Genomic DNA, 4,964 nt, shown 5'->3' with positions numbered 1-4,964 from the left:
AGGTGTCACCTGGCCTCTAACCCCTTCCTGGGTTCTCATGTTACATGCTCAGGTATTCTCCCTCGGCCAGTCTCCCATCCCCCAATGCAGACCATCCTAGCTACACTCCCCTGCAACCTTCCCAGCCAACACTCCCCACTCAGCATTCAAAGGCCACATTAAGAACAGTCCCAGTTCGTCACAGGGATAGAGGTCTATAAAGTCATGACAGGTGTAGAGAAAATAGATAAGGAAGTGTTGTTTACTTCTCATAACACAAGAACTAGGGGTCACCCAATGAAATTAATAGGCAGCTGGTTTAAAACAAACACAAGGAAGTATTTCTTCACACAACGCACTGTCAACCTGTGGAACTCCTTGCCAGGGGATGTTGTAAAGGCCAAAACCATAACAGGGTTCTAAAAAGAATTAGACAAGTTCATGGAGGACGGGTCCATCAATGGCTATCAGCCACGATGGTCACGGATGCAACCCCATGCTCCGGGTATCCCTGAACCTCTGACTGCCAGACGCTTCGGAGTGGACAACGGGATGGATCACGCGATAATCGCCCGCTTCTGTTCATTCCCTCTGAACCATCTGGCACCGGCCGCTGCCAGAGACAGGACGATGGGCCATTGCTCTGACCCAGTCTGGACGCTCTTATGCGAACAAAGTGGTGGGGAGGAGAAAATAAGGCATAGAGGGGAAAGGATTTGGCTGAGGTCACAGAGAAGGTCAGGAATAGAACCCAGGTGTCCTGTCTTCCCAGCCCAGCACCTAAACCATACTGCCTGATGTGTTAACGGAATATAAGAACATAAGAATGGCTGTACTGGGTCAGACCAAAGGTCCACCTAGCCCAGTATCCTGTCTTCTGATAGCGGCCAGTGCCAGGTGTCCCGGGGGAATGAACAGACAGGGAATCATCAAGTGATCCATCCCCTGTTGCCCATCCCCAGCTTCTGGCAAACAGAGGCTAGGGACACCATCCCCGCCCATTGATGGACCTATCCTCCATGAACTTCTCTAGTTCTTTTTTGAACCCTGTTCTAGTCTTGACCTTCACAACGTCCCCTGGCAAGAAGTTCCACAGGTTGACTTCTGCTTGATCTAGAGCGTCTCTTTTAGAAAGTGTGACCCAGTCCTGATTAACAGACTCCAAGCGATGGAGAATCCAATTCTAATGGTTAATTCCCTTCCCGGTTAAAAATGTGCACCTTATTTCCAGTCTGAATTTGTCAGCTTCTGACCGCTGCTAGATTAAGAGATCTTCTCCTCGCACAGGGGATGGATTCACTTCTTCACCTTCTCTTCCACCAGCTAAATAAACCGAGCCTCGTACATCCGCAATGCGAGAGAGCGGACTCAGGCAATCTTAACGCGACCAACTTGCCAGTTCAGCAGTAGCTGCTAAGGAAGGTTGTGATTGATGCATCATGGAGAGGCTTCCTGCACCTCAAGAGAAACATATTTTCCCAGAGCCCAGGTCTTTCTTTAAAAGCAAAAAAAACTTTTACGAATCACGCGCCGTGATTTATCTGAGAGGAAACCGCACAGAATCTGGGAGATGTAAATAAACCAGCACGACATGATACAACGGGGTCTAAATATTTAGCAAATGACAGAAGGAAAGGGGGGGTGGGGGTGGATTCAGACCTTGCCTGGGAATTTACTTTGAGAGCCAGAGGCCAAATACTTTAGCCATGAGGATTTCCCTGGCTTTAAGCGTAACGCATCGGTTCTGCACACTCATACATCTGTGACCCCCTGACAGTGAATTTTGGGATGGGATACAGGATCCATTGAAGTCACAACGCCGGCCTAAATTTTGATCTTCCGTGGCTTTGGTCAATTAGGAAATTCTTGTCACTTTTCTTCATGGTATAAGAAGTGTCCTGGATAAGACACTAAATTGCAAGTCAGGAGGCCTGGGTCCTATTTCCGCTTTGCCGTCAGCTCTCATCCGTGCTACGTGCCTCAGTTTCCCCTCTATTTAGACTAATTTTTTTGGGACAGGGGCTCTTTCTATGAATGCGTACTGTGTCTGAAAGAACAGGGGGCACTCTGCCTGAGTCTACAGAGAGCCTGAACCAATTGCAACAAGAGGTAGAAAAGCCCTGAGTGTAACTGACACAGTGACAGCCGGAGACAAACGCTCTGAAAGGAGAGAACCACCCCTAGCGTAACTGACACAATGCTGCCTGAGTCTGCAGAGAGCCTAAAACGCTGTCATTCTCCATGCTATGTCAACTCTAAAATTCAGTGATTTTCGGTGCTGATGTGGCATGTTTCAGAGAGGATAGTTTTAGCAGGTGGAATGTGGGCGACAGTAGGTGGGAGTCGGCTGGAAATTGGGAGCTGCTGTGGTGGGGGAAAAAAATGCAGAGGGAAGAACAGAAGAGAGACAGATGGGGAAGGAGAGAAGCAGAGAAAAGAGGGATGGGGGAAAGAAAGGATGCAAAGGAGAGAGAGCAGTGACCTAAATTTATCATGGAATCTGGCCCTCTGCCCCAAATTGAGCCTGACACCCTTGATCCAGACACCTGAGGCCCCCCTTTATGCATCCGATAGCGTGACTGAGAATTAGACTCATGAAGAACCAGCGGCCACAGGAGTAAAAGCCAAACTAATTCAAATACGAAATAAAGCACATTTGCAACAGGGTGGGCGATTAACGACCTCATGAATTTGACCACTGCTCACTTAAAACCCAATACATGCACCAAAATTCACAGGCCACAAGGCCATTGGCAAGTGAAACCTAACCTTCCCAGAGCTGTTGGGGATAATCTACAGTGTGGCTTCAGCTTTTCTGCTCAGGAATCTGATCTCAATCCCGGTTTTCTGCTTTTGAAAACTTTCACGAAAAACGCCTGTACATTGTTGTCTGTTCCCCCCCCCCCCCTTTTTTTTTTTTTTTCCCCCTTTTGTCTTTTATTTTTGTTTTTGTGTTTCTCTTTTGGCATGACAACAATGCCAGCATGGTACGGCGCTGGCATTTTAAAAGCAGTTAGGCCGAGCGCCTGAGAGAAGGCAACTGAGTTACTGTACCTGCAGCGGTGGATGAGCAAGGGCAGTGAGCGTGAAGAGGAGAGACAGGATGGTGACACTTTTGAGCAGTGGGGATTAACGTCGACTCGGAGCAGCGTTTTGAACACTTGGAAGGAGCGGTGTCTGGCGTTTGCAACGGAGGGGTGAAATTGGGTTCTTTTGTGCTACCCCCAGGCTCTGCCACTAAGCTTGCGGTGTGACTTTGGGCAAGTCATTTCCTTTCTCTGCCCCTCTGTCTAGTCAAGACTGTGAGTTCATGCGGAAAAATGCCTGGCACAATGGGAGGCCCTGACCTTGGGTGGGGGAAGCGCCCGGTATGAGGGGGGCACTGATCTCGAACAAAGAAGTGATTTCAGTAAGAGGGTCTGTGCAGCGCCTGGCACTGATTCTGGTTGGGCTCTGATTGTTACGGTCATACTAAATCATAACAATACAATAAATACCTACCCCACCGAGACGTAATGGTGAGACGTAATGAATTGTTGACAGTCCGAGATAAAGTGTCACGCCTTTAGACTCAGGAACGTTCTCCACAAAGAACTGGTTCAATTCTCATTGCTTGAGACATTTAAAACTAGGCAAAATGTTGAGAAAACCACACCATCAGAACTGACGACGTGCCAGCCAAGATAGACGGAGGAGGGATGATCTACCAAAATGGAGCTTTTCCGTCTCTGGGCCCAATCCAGAGATGATATAAATTGGTGTCACTCCTCTGCAGTTTACAACCTTCTACGATTGGATGAGAGAACCCAGCGGCTCCTGGAGTTTGATGATATCTGATGTTAGGGCAGAAGAATCTCCCCTGTAGTGTAGACCAGGGCACAGAAGGTCACTGTTTGGTTTTATCTTGACCTTTCTCTGGGATGTTTCAGCAAAGCAGTGGTAAGCCTTGGATTTTTGCTGGTCTGCTTCTTTATTGGGTCCTCTGATCCTTCCTTTTCCTCTTCCGTTTTCATACATTTTTTACCTCACGTAGGCTAATTTATCCCTGATTGCCTTGGCTTGATGTTGGACCTTTCCCCTCCTCAAAATTTACCCATGCCATAATGCGCCCAGAAAACTGCCGCTCCATGAGCTTGGCAGGTGGTGAGTTATCATGGCTGCTGACGACTAGGAGGACTGAGCCAAAAGAAACCTGATGAAGTTCAACAAGGACAAGTGCAGAGTCCTGCACTTAGGACGGAAGAATCCCAGGCACAGCTACAGGCTGGGGACCGACTGGCTAAGCGGCAGTTCTGCAGAAAAGGACCTGGGGGGTTACAGTGGATGAGAAGCTGGATATGAGTCAGCAGTGTGCCCTCGTTGCCAAGAAGGCTAACGGCATATTGGGCTGCATTAGTAGGAGCATTGCCAGCAGATTGAGGGAAATTATTATTCCCTTCTATTCGGCACTGGTGAGGCCACATCTGGAGTACTGCGTCCAGTTTTGGTCCCCCCACTACAGAAGGGATGTGGACAAATTGGAGAGAGTCCAGCGGAGGGCAACGAAAATTATTAGGGAGCTGGGGCACGACTTATGAGGAGAGGCTGAGGGAACTGGGCTTATTTAGTCTGCAGAACAGAAGAGTGAGGGGCGATTCGATAGAAGCTTTCAACTACCTGAAGGGGGGTTCCAAAGAGGATGGAGCTCGGCTGTTCTCAGTGGTGGCAGATGACAGAACAAGGAGTAATGGTCTCAAGTTGCAGTGGGGGAGGTCTAGGTTGGATATTAGGAAACACTATTTCACTAGGAGGGTGGTGAAGCACTGGAATGGGTTCCCTAGGGAGGTGGTGGAATCTCCATCCTTAGAGGTTTTTAAGGTCAGGCTTGACAAAGCCCTGGCTGGGATGATTTAGTTGGGCTTGGTCCTGCTATGAGGGGGTTGGACTAGATGACCTCCTGAGGTCCCTTCCAACCCTAGTCTTCTTTGTTTGTATGACTAGCTAAG

Source organism: Terrapene carolina, unplaced genomic scaffold, assembly GCF_002925995.2.
Source record: "Terrapene carolina triunguis isolate 2854851 unplaced genomic scaffold, T_m_triunguis-2.0 Scaffold433, whole genome shotgun sequence".
Taxonomy (NCBI): Eukaryota; Metazoa; Chordata; order Testudines; family Emydidae; genus Terrapene; species Terrapene triunguis.
The sequence above is the reverse complement of the archived record's forward strand: the minus strand, read 5'-3'. Positions refer to the sequence as shown.